The sequence below is a fragment of the Macaca thibetana genome, chromosome 13, assembly GCF_024542745.1.
Source record: "Macaca thibetana thibetana isolate TM-01 chromosome 13, ASM2454274v1, whole genome shotgun sequence".
In the NCBI taxonomy this organism is placed as follows: domain Eukaryota; kingdom Metazoa; phylum Chordata; class Mammalia; order Primates; family Cercopithecidae; genus Macaca; species Macaca thibetana.
This window is the reverse complement of record NC_065590.1, coordinates 72,055,171-72,073,686: the sequence shown is the minus strand read 5'-3', so window position 1 is coordinate 72,073,686 and position 18,516 is coordinate 72,055,171.

The following is an 18,516-nucleotide window of genomic DNA, read 5'->3' as shown; positions in this document are numbered from 1 at the left end:
CATAGTCTACAACCTGGTATTCCCCACACTAAGTAAATAAAGTATTTGGAATCTTCCCCTTTTTACTGAGGAATATGTAGAAGAATATTCAAACCAGCATTCTAACCTAGAACAATGAATGAAAAACAATGATGACCATGTATATAAACATGTGTAAATAGTTTCAGATTCACTCAATTGGATATTATACAAATGAGAAAAAAATAAACAAACTGTTATACACTAGTATAGTTGAATCTTAGAAAGAGGCAAGATTTTAAAAAAGTAGAAACTATATTATGATAATTTTAACAAGGACAATGTAAATCATATTTAGAAATGACTGTTTCTTCCCTATAAATCTGTAAGAACAAAAAGTAAAATAATGATAAACACAAAATCCAGATTTGCCATCACTTTTGCAATATAAACAAGTAAAAGGGATGGAAATAGAGCTCACAGGTTTCTTCACTGATCCTATTAATATTCTATTTCCTAGAGTTTATGAGTGCTACACCAACTACTATTTTTAAAAAAATACATATGTAAGGTTGTTTGCATTTCAAATATCACACAATGATATAAAACATGCTCTAGGTTAAACAGTTAAGATGGAAGAGGTGGAATGCAATATCAGATAACAGCTTCAAAAATAACTCTATTTCCTTTATATCACTTTGTCTCAGTGCAAATGGTGGAATTTCAAATTATCTATTTAAGCTTATTGCATTGATAATAGATGCTGAATGGTTTCTCAGTTAATTATCTTCCCATTTCTTAGGTGTTTGGATATGCAAGGTGAGTCAACATAGAACAAATACTAAATTTCAAGCAATCCGTGATTTGAGTCATGTTAAAGAAACAAAGCACTGTACTAGAAGTTAGAAGTTATTTCTAGACTTATTTCACTATACTCTGAAACAACTTCTGAAAAATTATATGAGGAAATAGATATATCTTTATGTTTTTATATTTAATGGTTCTTATACAAGCATTGCATTCACTGAAACATCAATTTACTAATTTAGTAGTTTGCAAAATGTCTCAACTTTCATTGCATCACCTGTCGGAAATAATTCAATTCAAAATAGCAAAGCAAAAAACTAATAAAATCAGAGATGTGCTGTTTGACCTAATATTGTAAAAAATATAATCCTTATATTTAAGACAAAATATAAAAGTGTTCAGCATCTTAGCGTGCCAGTTTATCAATGTGTTGCCTCTTAGCAAAGAGTTCGTTCTTCAGTATCTCTTTCATGATTTAATGATTTAATGATTGCACAATTTAAGGACTTCTTTACAGTGAGAACAATATTAAGCTTTGTCAGTAAAAGATGCTGGAGGCTCATTTCAGGAAGAATGGGCTTGTCTCCCTTGTACCATGTACTATACAGTCCTCATTCCTACAGTGGGACTCTGAGACCCTCTGCATGAGTGCTCACCAGCCTTGGTCATCTGTACCCCAGAGAGTTGTTTCCTGTTTTCCTGGAAACTCTACCACAACCATGTGAACTTTACCATGCAATGGGAGACAACCACATCCTCTCCAATGAAGTCTGAACCCCAACCCAGAGGAGGAGGCTTCCTTTCAAGTTTGTTCCTCCTTGAATACTCTTCTTTAGTCCTAGCAAATTCTTTAAAGTTCTCTTGATAGTTATATAGTTACTCTGTCATAGTTTCATAATGTTTTGTATTAAACTTTCTTCATTTAAACTACTTGTGGTTTCTGTCTTTAGATTGGACTCAGACTTATACATACAACAATGATAGAATCATTATCTCCATTTGATTTCAGTTTCAAATCATTTCTCTTTATTTACACAGCATATATTTAATTCTCTTGATCTGATTTGGTGGCTATTAAATAACTTATGACAAGAATTGTGAAGGTTAATAAATAAACTGAAATACATATACTAACAAGAACTGACATATATAGAGGGGACTACTATTGTGGATAGTTTTTAGTTATTTAAAAAGGCAACTTTGTTTTTGGATTGGTAGGTGACAAAAATAATGACTTCATAAATGTTTTGCTTACAAGACTATAATCTACCTAAGACCAAGCACAGTGGGAGAAACCACTCCAAAGTATTTCGGGAAGAAAGAAAAGACCTCTTTTATGGCACGCAACTACAAAAGACATAAAGAATTATAAGTTGTCAAGTGAGAAAGACAATAGCCTAAATTTACATGGGTATTTGTACTAGGAAGTGTTAGCGAAGGAGATTAAGATATTGGAATTTCCCTATGAGGTAGTTTTCATCTTACCATAACTGGATGGCTCTTTTGTGTGTTTCCAGTGTAGTAATGAATCATTTTCATCCTTCATAATATAATCCCTTTGGAGGAGTCACAGGACAATTTTGACTCACAATTAACCCTTCTTTATAGGGAATAAGAATAGAGGGTCATCCCACTGTAATTTCCCATATGGTTTACTGTCTTATTGATGAAGCCCTTATCCTGGCAATCTTTGCCCATTTTCTACCACTTCAAAACCAATTAAAATTTTCTGCGTATTTTCTTCCACAAGTAATTTGCAATGACACAATGTGGGAGGGCATTTTACAAAAATTGGCAATAGAGTGTCTTTTATAAAAAAAATAAATTGTCTGAAATATTCAATATACCCCTAGGAAAAATGCCAGTTCTGAAACACTTAAAAAATCTCCACCGTTGACTAGAAATGGCACTTAAACTAAAGGCTTACAGAGATTTGACAGTGATCTCTCAAAAGCATTATGACAGGAACCCCTTTATTTCTATGAATTTTATATGAACGACATTGTTTTTTCTCAACACTGACAGTTGGGGATAGATTCTATTATTACTGAAAAGTACAAACATGGCCCTTTCGCTAAAAATGACAACACCCATTAGTCATAGATAAATGTTTCTCTTCCCTTTTCCCTTATCTATTTTAGGTTACTAATCCTGAGGACAAATATGCCTAGAATGTAAACAAGGTGTGTTTTTTTTTTTCTATAGCAATTGTTACATATAATGGGATGACATGTCACTGCTTCACCTAATTCATTGTCAAGTGTCTAACCTATTCTGTAAAGCAGTTATCACAGTACTTACTCTAGCTTATAAAGAAACAGTACTACAACTGTTCTGAATTCGTATTTTTCATTCACTTCCCTAGTTAAAGTTAATATGCAGTTCAGAAAGATGTAGTTGAATAACCATGGAAGAGGAAAAAAATGACAAAGAAAATATATGATACTCAGGCTAAAATGGAGACCCAAATGTCCAGAAGAAAAGATTTTAAGAAACGTTTTTCTTTTCTTTTCAAAATGACTGGAACAGTTTTCCGTTAAATAATGGCAGTGGGCATAGTAGTATCCTTTTGTTAGAAATGCATATATTCATGTAATACCTTCCATAGTACTTTATTTGCCATACAAATTACTATAATTAAATAAACATTCCAGATAATAAAACAGTAGAAATTATCCTCATTTTAAGAATGTCTATGCAATATTTGAGCTCTCCTTTTCCCAGATTTAATTTTTTATGATATTCACCAGAATGTATTCCGCCCCCCCCCCCCCCCCGCCATTTGAAGGTTGGGAAACTTAGAACAATCAGATTGGGCTGGGCATGGTGGCTTATGTCTGTAATCCCAGCACTTTGGGAGGCCCAGCCGGGTGGATCACGAGGTCAGGAGATCGAGACCATCCTGGCTAACACAGTGAAACCCCGTCTCTACTAAAAATACAAAAAAAAAAAAAAAAAAAAAAAAAAAAAAAAAAATAGCCGGGCATGGTGGCAGGCGCCTGTAATCCCAGCTACTCAGGAGGCTGAGGCAGGAGAATGGTGTGAACCCAGGAGGTGGAGCTTGCAGTGAGCCGAGATCATGCCACTGCACTCCAGCCTGGGCAACAGAGCAAGACTCCATCTCAAAAAAAAAAAGGATTGGTAGATTCTTTTTTTTGCAAAAGAAAGCAATTGCTTTATTTCAAGCTTTGCATTTTATATTCTTTAAGCTGAGTCTGCATCTTGTCTTTTGAATTATATGAAGCCAGTTTTTCTTTTCTTGTTTGTAAAACTGTTCAGGCTATAATAAATTTAGACGTATGCACCATTGAATATAAATTCTAGATATTATCCTCTAAGAGGACATATGACTAGAGAAGTAGTTTGAAAAATTTTACATTAAATGGATCTACAACTGTATCCTAAATGTTTCCAGTAAATATATAGTTATTCAATTTTTTGGCAATATTGGGAAATGGTTTTGGATTATTTTTAAATGAATTTTACTAACTAATCAATAACAAACATAACTAAAATATTGACAATAACCAACAAAAATACAATAATTAAAAAAGCATATTCCTTAAAACATTCAGATAATTTCACTAGTTTTCAATTAAAAAAAGAGACGAACCTAAAATTTTTTAATGATACTCTATTTTCTGTGGACATGAAACAGATAGAAATAATTAGCAATGTAATGAAATCTGTATATATATTTCAGAAATAAAATTATAAAAACAGTAATAGGAGAGGCTTTGAAATACTGATGTCCTCGCTTCAGCCTGGTGATTTATAACTGTAGTGTTGATTGAGCTTTTGTAGAATGTAACTAAAATTTCATTTAGTTGTTTAACAAATAACTAGCAAAGGGGAAAATTTATGATTGAAAGTATTTTCATTTAAATTGAAAAGCAATTTAAATTAAAATAAGGCCTATGGCCATAATAAAATTAGTCATAGACATGTATCTTTTATTGTTTACTTTATTAATATTTATCTCCTATTACACTTTTAAAATATATTTATAATGTCTTCCTTTAATTAATTCCTCAAAAATTAAGCGCTCAGTTCTCATCATTTTATAGACCATAATTTGACCGGGAAAATAAATGAAAATGATAGAAGAAGAAAGTTTGCTCATTAAAGATGTTTTATAAAATTCAGATAAGTCATAGCCAAACAATGTTGACTGACCTATTTGATGTGTACTAAGGAATATCAAGCTTCAGTGGATCATTATCTGTGAGCCAGGTTAAATGCACTTATATCTGTGTGTCTTTGGAAATTGGAATAAATTAAAGCCTCTGTAAGGTCACCATTTCTGAACTCAATATAAAAATTTCTCCCATCTCTTCTTATTCTGCCTATTTAGCCACATATATACATACATCATGTCTCTTCTTCCTATAAAAGTAATTTTTAATCAATTCTGCTATTGCATTACTACTTCTGATTCTCTGCTATGGTTTGTTGCTCTGAGCAAAGCTTTAAATAGAGAGAATCCATTTTCTCAGACTACCAATTGGATGAAGAGTAGTCTGTACTATAATGGGAGATAAGCTGTAGCTAGATTATCCTCATGTATGGATTCAGATAGAAACTAGTTGGATTAGTCAGAAAGGGATTCTAGAAATAGGGGAATGGGCAGAAAATTCATGGTCCAATGTCATATGATGAACTAATGTCCAAGGGGAGCAAATGAACTTGAATTAGACTGAAGATTTTACTCATATCCAAATTCACCATGGAGCCCATCATCTTCTTTGCTTGACAACATTTGCCAAATTGGGCTTCCACTGGAGTTTTATTCTAATCACAAAGTTACATTTCCATTCCCCTTTGGATTATGCTTTTGCTTCATAATTAAATTTCAGACTTGGTAGGGAGTGCCACAAATATCATCTTTCTCACAAAGCCATATTTTTAACACGAAGGACAAGAAGGACAACAAACTAATTAAAAGTTACAAGGGTATTGATCAGAAAAAGCACTGAATATCCATGAACCAAAGATCTGTCCCAATGAGATCCAGACAACAAACATACTATCATCAAGAAGATAAAGAGCAATTTAGCATGATAAGAAGTATTTTCTTAGAGTTAATTTATGTTACTTCCAAAATGCTATGGTCTGAGTGTTAGTAACCCCTAGAAATTTTTGTTTTAATTTTATCTTTTCTTTAAACTTTTATTTTAAGTTCAGAGATACAAGTGCAGGTTTGTTACACAGGTAAACTTGTGTCATAGGGGTTTGTTTTACAGATTATGTCATCACCCAGGTATTAAGCCTAGTAACCATTAGTTATTTTTCCTGATTCTCTCCCTCCTCTCACCCTCCACCTTCTGAAATGCCCCAGTGTGTGTTGTTCCCCTCCATGTGTCCATGTGTTCTCATCATTTAGCTTCCACTTATAAGTGAGAACATGTGGTATTTGGTTTTCTGTTCCTGCATTAGTTTGCTGAGGATAATGCCATCCAGCTCCATCCATGTCCCTGAAAAGGACATGATCTTTTTTTTTTTTTTAATTGCTGCATAGTATTCCATGGTGCATAGGTAGCATATTTTCTTTATCCAGTCTATCACTGATGGACATTTAGATTGATTGCATATCTTTACCATTGTAAGTAGTGCTGCGATGAACATACATGTGCAATTTCTTTATAATACAAAATTGTTATGTCGTAACATAATAATGTGATAGTGTTAAAAAGTAGCACGTTTCTGGAAGTGAAGTCCTGAGGGCTAATCCCTTATGAATGAAATTAGTTTCCTACAGAAGAGATTGAAGCTCTAGAGTTTCTTTCCACCCCAGCTGTCATATGAGGACACAGCAAGAGGCTCCATCTATGAAGCCGAGAGTCACTGAATCTGTTGGCACCTTGATCTTGAACTTCCCAGCTTCCAGAACTGTGAGAAATAAGCTTCTATTATTTATAAATTAGTCTAAGCTATTTTGTTACAGCAGCCATAACAAACCAAGACACAAGATGTGTGTAAATAAGTAAATAATCTGTCAATTTCTTTAAAAATAGAGATAATCTCAGCTACTACCTAAATTTGTTAGGAATATTGCTTGAAATAATTGTACAATAAACTTAGCTCTGTGCCTAGTCCACAGTACTTGCTCAATAAATACCTACTACTGCTGTTATAAAATCTTATAGAATCAACACTCACAGATAGCCACTTAAAGGTTTTCCCCTAAAGGTTCTCAATAAAGTTGAAAGATCAAATATCACCAGCTTGTTTTCCCTTTCACACTCTTTTTTTCCCCTCCTCTACCAGATATCTCTCTGAGACATTATTTAGGTGTCCTTCTACCCTTATAATTTCCATCGACGTGTGTTGTTATTTCTCTCACCTAAAATAAATATATAATATTACAAATATTTCTCTTAAACCCACTGTCTTCTTCAGCTCTCCAATTCTCTCTTCCCTTTATAGGAAAGTTTCTTCAAAGAATTTTCTGTATTTACTGTTTGTAGTTGAATCTCTTTTCTCCCAGTATCTCTTAACTCTAACTCTTTCCTATCTCTCTAGTCTACTCTGCTATCCGAGGACTCCAAATAACCCACATTAATACCATTATTCAATTCTCAGACATAATTTTATTTGACAGCAAAAGCCTTTACTAAGGTTGATCTTTATGTGGCTTCTAGGACACACTCCTGGTTTTCTTCACTACTCTTAGTGTTCCTTAGTCTCACTTTCTCATTTAACCTATTTCCCTAGGTCTTCTAGTTTTGGGTGCCCAAATGCTAAGTTGTTAAACATCTCTCCTCTACCAACCTACTATCACTTGTTTGGTAATCTCATCTATTTCTTTATATATCATCTGCATACTGCTGATCTCCAAATTCATACCTCCAGTATAAACCTAGAATCCACTTTCCTATGGCCCAGATTCATAGTCCCAACCTCCTAGTCACCAGAATCACTCCCATATTGAACTTGCATCTCAAAATGAACTGCTGGTCTCCTCAAATTAGCTCTGTTCATGAGCTTGAACATCTCAGTTAATGACAACCATCTTTAATTTTTCCAAGTAAAAACACTTGGATTTATCTTTGATTCCATTTTTTCTCACTTTCATCCAATCTATTAAGAAATATGTTGATTTATTTTTAAAACGTGACCAGGTTTTATTCACCACCTCCAATGCTACTAATCAAATCTCTCCTGGACTGCTGAACTAGCTTCATATCCAACACATTTATTTCATTTGTGTCCTCCTAAAATATATGTACATCCAGATAATTACGTTAAAATATAGATTGGATCATATCATAGGATTAGTTCCTAACTACCATTGCTCTCAGAACAAAAATTAAACACTTTATAATGGTATAAAGGGTTCTCACAATTTCACCCTCCTTTATATCTCTGATCTTATCTCCTGTTTACTTTTTAGAACTATACCAATAACTTCCAGCCTTGAGATCTTTTTTCCTTACTGGAACATATTTTCCGTAAATATCTGCAGAGTTCACTCCCTTTCCTTCTTCAAGTCTTTGTATAGTTTCATCTTTCTTGAGAGATCCATCTGTCCACCCTATTTCATGTTGCAATGCCGTCTTCAGAATTTCCAATACTTTTAACCTCATATTTTTCACAATGTATCAATTTCTAATATTCAATACAATTTATTTTTGTTTGTCATATTTACATTTTTCTCCTTTCAACACTCGCCACTGCAATATAAATTGCAAGCATGCAAAAATATTACTTTTGAGTCTTCAACATCTAGAACAACGTCTGCAAACTGTGCTCAATAAATATTGGTGGGATAAATTAATAGACATATTGTGAAACATAATTATCAGAATAATCTCATGTCTATAAAAGAGTGAGTAGATCAGAAATAAAATGAGAATAACTAAAATGACTTGTAATAATTGGCAGTATAAGCATTAAAGTAAGAGAAATCATTTTAAAATCAAATATAACATTTACTTACTATAAATCTTACTGAACCTCAGTTTTACCACTTTTAAAATGGGAGCAGTATGTTATAACTAAAGGACATATTGAGGAAGTACTCACTGTCCCCATAACTCCTAGCTAGGTTCAGATGGGTGGCCAAGGTGCTGTTTATTAACTACTGGAAATAAGCCTAGGTCAAATAAAACATTGAAGACAGGATAAGCTACATGTATTTGCAAAGACATTTTATTGTTGCCACCTGTCTGGATGCTAGTAACACTAAAACATTTCAGACATATAATTTCGAGTGACTTTTGTTTGACAGAATGAGAGGGAATTGAAAGGCTTGAATAACCATCACAGACAGAGAATTACATTAAGTCTGAAGTGGTTCTCCTGCTAACTAGGTCCCCTTTCATGCTCTTCATAGAAATTCTTGAGGTTAACATAATAGAGACATTTCAATGTCTACCACAATACATGCCATTTGCATATCAACGACCTTGCCTTTGGAATTTGAAATTTTAGCTGCTTGCTTCAGTTGTTGATAAAGATGAGAAATTTACAACATAGACATAATGTCTGGTGTGGGACATTAAGGAGCCTTGACTTGGATGGTGATCACACAAATATTTTCAATTTCTAATAATGCCCAGAGTTTATATTATTATTTATATGAGACAAATCTATGATGTTGGAAGTTCACACAGTACTTGCCTTTTATAATTAAATATAATTGGAGTCATATGCATGTATTAGATTTCTGGCTTCTAACACTGTTTTCATTAATATTAAGAAATATATGTATGACATAATTTTCATTGCTGTACAGTGTTTTATTGAATGAATATATAAAAATAGATTTACTCATTCTTTCTACTTGATATATACTTGAGTTTCAAATTTAAAATAATGCTTCTGTATATACTTTTTGCATAAATGGTGGCACATTTATTTTCAGCATATATCTAGGCAAAGTAGGTTCAATATTAGGAGATAATGTCAGTTTTCTAAAGTGAAAAGACATGGAATCAACCAAGATTCCCATCAATGATAGAGTGGATAAAGAAAATATTTTCTGTATTTGTTATATACATTATATATATTGTATATATAATATATAAACACACACATGCACATACCATGGAATACTACACACTCATAAAAAAGAATAAAATAATGTACTTTGCAGCAACAATAATGAAGCTGGAAGTCATTATCATAAGTGAACTAACACAGGAACAGAAAACAAAATACCTCATGTTCTCATTTAAGTGAGAACCAAAAACTGAATATACATGGGCACAAAGATAAGAACAACAGCCACTGAGGACTGCTTGAGATGGGAAGGTAAGAGAGAGACATGGGCTGCAAGGCTACCTATTGGGTAGTATACCCACCACCTTAGTGATGGAATCATTTGTACACCAAGCCTCAGTTCCAAGCAATTTTCCCGTGTAAGAAACCTGTACGTGTACCCCCAAACCTAGAATAAAGGTAGAAAAAAGATAAATAGATACACAAATAAAGTGATTGTCGATATATTCCCACTAGCAATGTACTACAGTTCAAGTAGCTCCTCATCTTTGTCAACACTTCTAATTTTAGGTCTTCTCCCTGAGAATTGGTGGTGTTGGCATTACACTGCTGTTTAAACTTTTACTCTCTTATTAGTAATAACTCTGAAGCAAATCTTCATGTTCCTATGGCTATTTTACATTTGAATAGTTCCTTTAGTGAAGTGTCTCCAATTTTATTGGGCTGTCTTTTCCTTATTGATTTGTAGAGGCTCTTTATATGTTCTGGATACAACTAATTTTAAGATTTATTACTTGGAAATATATCCTCCCATTCTGTAGTTTGCCTTTTCATTCTAAGAGTGTCATAGAACTGTCTAGAATAAGAGAGTCCTTATGAACACACACCTTCAACTTCAGTGTAGTCCAGTTTGTCAATATTTCTATCATAGTTTTATGTGTGTGTTGTTTAAGCAATCTTCATATTCCTCAAGGTCTTGAAGCTATTTTCTATTTCTATCACTATGTTATTATAACCTAGAATTTTTATCATTTTACCTTTCATATTAGTTAAGTGTGAGGGCACAGATTGGAGTCAGAAAAGAAAGGCCACTCTTACCTTTTTTTCTTTTCTCTAAAAGAACACCAACATAGTAGCAGATGAGAGAAAATAACTAAATTTGTTATGTTTGTTTATTGATGTGTTTTTTTTTAACATGTTGATTTTCAAAGTATCAGAAATTGTCAACCTTAAGAACAAAGAGAAAGAGAGAAATTCATGATAAAAGCAAAAGAAATACATGTAAGATTGAAGTCCTTGGTAAGGTGAGGAATCAGGATTTGATATTCATTACCAAAGCCCTGGGATTTTCCACTGACAGCAGCAAGGGGCTTTCTTGTCTTAAGAAGAGTGAAAAAAGAGAACATGGGCATGGACATAGGCAAAAGAAAGAGAGTGTCTCTGTGAGTACTCTTATTTACTCACTAAAGTATGATGCAGTGTCATCAGCTGAGAAGGGTTGGTAAGAGCAAGACTTTAATGAAGACAACACATTATATAACTATTAGCAAACACGGGAATGTGAATTGTTGCTTTCAGCTACTGTTCATAGTCTCCCATATATTTTGCATTCCTGAGGGTGTTTTTGAGGATGTGTGTGTTTCAGTATGTGTGTGTGTGTGTACTAAATTGAATACATTTTAAAATTTTTAGAAGTATTTCAATATACTGTTTCTTATCCACTGTCTGTAGCCGTAAGTGTATCTTTCCAAGATAAATAGCACTTTCTATTCTTAAGAGAAGATTTATCAAAGTAAAAGTGATAGGTCAAAACATGTGTGAACTTGAAGTGAAGGATAATGGTGTTTTTGACCCAGAACCATGCTGAAGTGCAATGAGAACTGGTTATGAATTATCACTATGGCATAAGTCCTTAAACCATGACCTGTTGGCCCACCGAGTGCTAATAAGTGAACCGTAGCAACAAGGTAATTTCCTACAGGGTGTAAGTCACATATTGAAAAGGTCCAAGGCATTCTCTCTACAACTGTACTGTAGCAATTTGAAAGCTCTGTAGCAGATGGAACATATTAAGAAACATAAAAAGTACTTAAAAAATTTCCCAAGGAAATCTTAAACCAAAAAAATGGTAAATTACAACTTAAATTTCCTTAGGGATTTTATATTTTGCTTATGTTTTTGCGTATCTCATGAATGTTGCTTCAGAATTTAACTTTTTCTTCTTTAGCATTACTAAGTATTAGATTTACAAAATTATCCTAAGTAACACAATAAAAGATAATTTTGAAAGCAAAGTGAAATTTATATAAGGAAGGAGGTATATTTCTTTTTATTTTGAGATAAAAGTTATACCAGAAATTCCTTTTTTTAAATGTATTTATTTTGTTGGTTTTGCTCACTTCTGTTACATTTTTTTCTGAATTCTTGATAGATCCTTTAAGTGTAAATCTGTAGGTGGAAGCTTTCAAACATGCATTGAATCTTCAGAATTCAAAAAATCAATTACTCCTTTCCTCTTTTTTTTCCTGTGTCACTCTTTTTCCCTTTTATCTCCTTTGTTATTTAATAATTAATTTGGACAAAATAAACCATATAATTATCTCTAACATCATCTAGTTAAAGAGTAAATGTGACAGATGTATTACTATAAGTCAGTAGCCTACCATACAAATGACATTTTACTGACTACCAAACTCATTATTTTATTGACCCTTTAAAATGGACAATTTACTGGACAATTCCATGAAAGAAATAACAATAGTGATAGTTTTCCCACAACCACAGATGAGGATCATTCAGTGATTTGAAACAATAGAAAATACTGGTGATAAACATAAGCTGTTAAGCTAGATTGAGTTTTGGCTTTCTCATTTAGTTTTTATATGGCAGTACACAAGTTACTGAGACTCAGTTTTCTCATGCACGAATGAAGATAACACTAGTACTTTTTAAATAAAACTGTTGTGATTAAATCATATAATACATGAAAGGACTTATTCTGATGCTTACTATATAAAGGTTGAATAATGTTACTTAAGGTTATTATTAGTTTGAAAAAAATATTTGATTACTTTTTTTCCCCAAACATTTCCACAGTGACACCATTTCCTATTCTTTTGTAAATGACAATATAGTAGGTAATTAAAACAGTGTTTTTACATATGTCATATATATGTATATACATATATGACACACACACTTATATATAATACATATATATATAGTTTCAACCAACTAGCTTTACATTTGTGTTGTTCTCTATAGTGGTCCTATACCGTCAAGTAATAATAATGAGAGTCTCTTACTCATTTTGGGAAAGCTCTGTAAAATCATAAAAACTTCTGATGTTATATGGAATATTGTGTTATAATACAGATTAAAACAGTATATAATCATATTAAAATATTTATCTTTCTAAATTTCTCAAATATGGGGGAAATTCTAGACTTTTAAATATACTGATGCTTATACTGATCACTATGATTTGTACGATTATACAATATTTTTGTTCCTTCTTTTAATTTGGCTTTCTTTTATACAGCAGTTTTGTTAAATTAGACTTTGTTTCATAGAGCAGTTTTAGGTTTACAGTAAAATTGTGTCAAAAGTAAGAGTTTCCATATACTCCCTTTCCCCTATGTTTGTACAAAGTATCTCCCACTGTTAACATCTTGCATTAATATAGTGAATTTGTATAACTGATGAGCCACCATTGATCCATTATTATTCACTAAACTCCATAATGTGCATAATCTTTTCATAGTTTGATAGCATATTTATTTTTATCACAGAACAATACTTGATTGCATGGGCCTATCACAGTTTGATTATATGTTCATTTGTTGCAAGACATCTTAATTAGTTTCAAATTTTCTGAGTTATGGGCGAAGCTGCTATAACATTCATGTATAGATTTTTGTATGAACATAAATATTCAACTATTTTGGTTAAACAGCTAGGGGAGTCGATATGGTTTGGCTGTGTCCCCACCCAAACCTCATCTTGAATTGTAACTCCCATAATTCCCACTCGTCATGGGAGGGAACCAGCAGGAGGTCATTGAATCATGGGGGTGGGTCTTTCCCATGCTGCTCTTGTGATAGTGAATAAGTCTCAAAAGATCTAATGGTTTTATAAAGCAGAGTTCCCCTGCACGTGCTCTCTTGTCTGTCACCATGTAAGACATGGTTTTATTCTTCCTTCGCCTTTTGCCATGATTGTGAGGACTCCCCAGCCATGCGGAACTGTGAGTTCATTATACTGCTTTCCTTTATAACTTACCCAGTCTCAGGTATGTATTTATTAGCAGCATGAGAACAGACTAATACAGCAAATTGGTACCAGGTAGTGGGGCACTGCTGTAAAGATACCTGAAAACGTGGAAGTGACTTTGGACCTGGGTAACAGGCAGAGCTTAAAGAAGTTTGGAGGGCTCAGAAGAAGATAGGAAAATATAGGAAAGTCTGGAACTTCCTGGAGACTTGTTGAATGCTTTTGACCAAAATGCTTTTAGTGATATGGACAATGAAGTCCAGGCTGAGGTCGTCTTAGATGGAGATGAAGAACTTGGGAACTGGAGTAAAGGTCACTTTTGCTATACAAAGAGACTGGTGGCATTTTGCCCCTGCCCTAGAGATCTGTGGAATTTTGAACTTGAGAGAGATGATTCAGGGTATCTAGTGGAAGAAATTTCTATGCAACAATGCATTCAAGAGGAAGCAGAGCATAAAAGTTTGAAAACATTGCAGTGGAAAAGAACACCAATACTATGGGGAGAAAATCAAGTCTGCTGCAGAAATTTGCATAAGTAACCAGGAGCCAAATGCTAATTACCAAGCGAATGGGGAAAATGTCTCCAGGGCATGCCAGAGACCCTCATGGCAGCCCCTCCCATTACAGGCTCTGAAGCCTAGGAGGGAAAATTGGTTTCTTGGGCCCGGCCCAGGGATCCCTTCTTATGCAGCCTAAAGACTTGGTGCCCTCTGTCCCAGCTGCTTTGGCTGTGTCTAAATGGGGCCAACGTAGAGCTCTGGCCATTGCTTCCGAGGAAGCAAGTCCCAAGCCTTGGTGGTTTTCACGCAGCTTTGAGCACAGAAATCTAGAGCTGAGGTTTGGGAACCTCCACCTAGATTGCAGGGGAAGTATGGAAACGCCTGGATATCCAGGCAAGTTTGCTGCAGGGGTGGAGCCCTCATAAAGATCCTTTGCTAGGGCAGTGCAGAAGGGAAATGTGGGGTAGGAGCCCCCACATAGAGTACCCCGCTGGGGCACAGCTTAATGGAGCTGTGAGAAGAGGGCCACCATCTTCCAGACCCCAAAATGGTAGATCCACTGACAGCTTGCATGTGTGCCTGGAAAAGCTGCAGACCCTCAATGCCAGCCCATAAAAGCAGCCAGAAGAGAAGCTGTAACCTGCAAAGTCACAGAAGCAAAGCTCCCCAAGACCATGGGAACCCACCTATTGCATCAGTGTGACCTGGATGTGAGACCTGGAGTCAAAGGAGACTATTTTGGAGCTTTAAAATTTGACTGCCCTGCTGGATTTTGGACTTGCACAGCGTCTGTAGCCCCTGCATTTTGGCCAATTTCTCCCATTTGGAATGGGTGTATTTACCCACTGCCTGTACCCCCACTGTATCTAGGAATTAACTGACTTGCTTTTGATTTTACAGGCTCATAGTCAGAAGGGAATTTCCATGTTTCAGATGAGACTTTGGACTGTGGACTTTTGAGTTAATGCTGAAATGAGTTAAGACTTTGTTGGACTGTTGAGAAGGGTATGATTGTGTTTTAATATGTGAAGACATGGGATTTGAGAGGGGCCGGGGCAGAATGATATGGGTTGGCTGTGTCCCCACCCGAATCTCATCTTGAATTGTAGATCCCATAATCCCCATGTGTTGTGGGAGAGACCAGGTGGGAAGTAATTGAATCATGGGGGCAGGTCTTGCCCATGTTGTTCTTGTGACAGTGAATAAGTCTCACAAGATCTGACGGTTTTATAAAGGAGAGTTCTACACATGCTCACTTGCCTGCCGCCCCGTAAGATGTGCTTTTGCTTTTCCTTCACCTTCCTCCATGGTTGTGCATCCTCCCCAGCCATGTGGAACTATGAGTCCATTAAATCTCTTTCCTTTATAAACTACCCAGTCTCAGGTATGTGTTTATCAGCAGCGTGATAACAGACTAATTTGTGAGAAATTGCCAAACTGTCTTCTAAAGTAGATGTGTCCTTTTACATTCCCATCAGAAATGAATACAAGCTCTTGTTGTTTGCCATTCTTGCCAGTATGTGGTGTTGCAGTGTTTTCAATTTTAGCAACTCGGATAGGTACATAAGGATATGTCATTGTTTTAATTTGCAATTCCTTGACGACATATGATAGTTAGCTTTTTTTAATAGACTTATTTGTCATTTGCATATCTTTGGAGAGGTTTCTGTCAGATCTTTTACCCACTTTGCAATTAGATTGTTTTCTTGCTGCTGAGGTTTGAGTTCTTTGTATATTTTCTTTACAAGTTGTTTATCAGATATGCATCCTTTTTACATTTTCTCCCAGTCTGTGGCTTGTCCTTTCATTCTATTACCAGTTTCTTTTGCAGAGCAGTTTTTAATTTTAAATGAAGTCCAACTTATCAACTTTTCTTTATAAATCATTATTTTGGTATTATATCTTAAAACTCTTTTCAAATCCAAGGTCACTTCAGTATTCTCCAAGATACCTTCTAGGCATTTCATTGTTTTGATTTTAACTTAGGTATATGATCCATTTTGAGTTAAATTTTGTGAAAGACATAAGGTATGTATTGAGAATTTTTTTTTTTCCATGTTGATGTCCATCTGTTGCACTATGTGTCAAAAAGACAATTTTTTTTTTCACTTGGATTGTCTTTTCTCCTTTGTCAAAGATCAGTTAACAATATTTGTATGGGTTTATTTTTGGGCTCTCTGTTCAGATGTTGTCTGTCTGTTCTGTCACAAGCAGACATTGTCTTGATCACTGTGGCTTTATAGTAAGTCTTGAAGTTGAGTAATGTCTGTCCTCTAACTTTGTTCTTCTTTAGTATAGACTATTCTGTCTTCTGCCTTTCTGTATATTTTTGAGAAGCAGTTTTTCAATATTTACAAAATAGCTTGCTAGAATTTCAACTTCACTCACATTAAATCTATAGGCCAATTTGAGAAGAACTGACATCTTATAAATGAATATGGAGAATTTCTCCATTCATTTAGATCTTTGTGGATTTTTCTTTTCTTTCAGTTTTTAAGTTTTTCCTAAGTAGATGTCATAAATTTTTTGTTAAATTTGTACCTATTTTTTTTGTTTGTTTTGTTTCTTTGTTTTTTGAGACGGAGTCTTGGTTGCCCAGGCTGGAGTGCGGTGGTGTGATCTTGGCTCACTGCAAGCTCTGCCTCCCAGATTCACGCCATTCTCCTGCCTCAGCCTCCCAAGTAGCTAGGTCTACAGATGCCCAACACCACGTCCAGCTAATTTTTTGTATTTTTAGTAGAGACAGGGTTTCACCATGTTAGCCAGGATGGTCTCAATCTCCTGACCTTGTGATCTGCCTGCCTCAGCCTCCCAAAGTGCTGGGATTACAGGCATGAGCCACCCCGTCTGGCTGTACCTAAGTATTTTTTGGTCTAATCTAAATGGTGTTGTAGTTTGAATTTCAAATTCCAATTGGTCTTTGTTTTTTATATTTATTTTCTAGAGTTGACATAACAAAATACCACCAACTAGGTAGCCCATATTAACAGAAATTTATTTTCTCACAATTATAAATCCTAGAAAATTCAAAATAGAATTGTTGGCAGGGCCATACTTTCTCTGAAAATTTTATGGAATGGTTTTTGTTCCATCAATGTTCCAACTATCTTTCTGGACATAAAGTTGTATATAATATTATTTTATTATCTCTTTAATGTCAGTGAAATGACTCCTCTTTTATTTATAATATTAGTAATTTGTATCTTTTCTCTTTTTTTGTTTAGCCTATATAGAAGTTTGTCAATTTTATTGATATTTTTAACAAATAAGGTTTGGTTTTGTTAATTTTCTCCATTGCTTTACTGTTTTTAATTTTGTTAATTTCTGCTCTGATTTCTGTAATTTATTTTCTTCTGGTCATTTTAGGATTACATTTTTCTTCTTTCTTTAGTTTTCTAAGAAGCAAGCTTAAATTATCAATTTTAGATTTTTCTTCTTTTCTAATATACTAATTCGATGCTATAAATTTTCCTCTTACCACTAATTTCATGGAGTCTCACAAATTTTGATAAATTGTATCTTCATTTACATTTAGTTCAATATAGTTTTAAATTTTCTTTTGAAATTTTTTCTTTCACCTATGTGCCATACAGAAGCGTGCTGTTTGATCTACAAACATTTTGGAATTTTCCAGCTATCTTTCTGTTATTGATTTCTGGTTAAATTTCATTTGGCCTGAGAGTATATTTTATGTAATTTTTTCTACCTTTAAATTTGTTGAAGTGTAGTTTTTGGTCCAGAATTTGATCTATCTTGGTGAATTTTTTTATGTGAGTACTAGGAGGATGTGAGCTCTGCTGTCGATGGTTGAAGTACAGGTTGAGTATTCTTCATTTGAAAAGTCAAAATACAAAATGCTCCAAATCTCAAACTTTTTGAGTGCCGATTTGTTGGCCAAAATAGAGATACCTCTGCTTTCTGATGGTTTGCTTACACAAACTTTGTTTCATGCACAAAATTATTTACAATATTGTATAGAATTACTTTTGGCTTATGTGTATAAAGTATATATGAAACATAAATATATAAATAATAT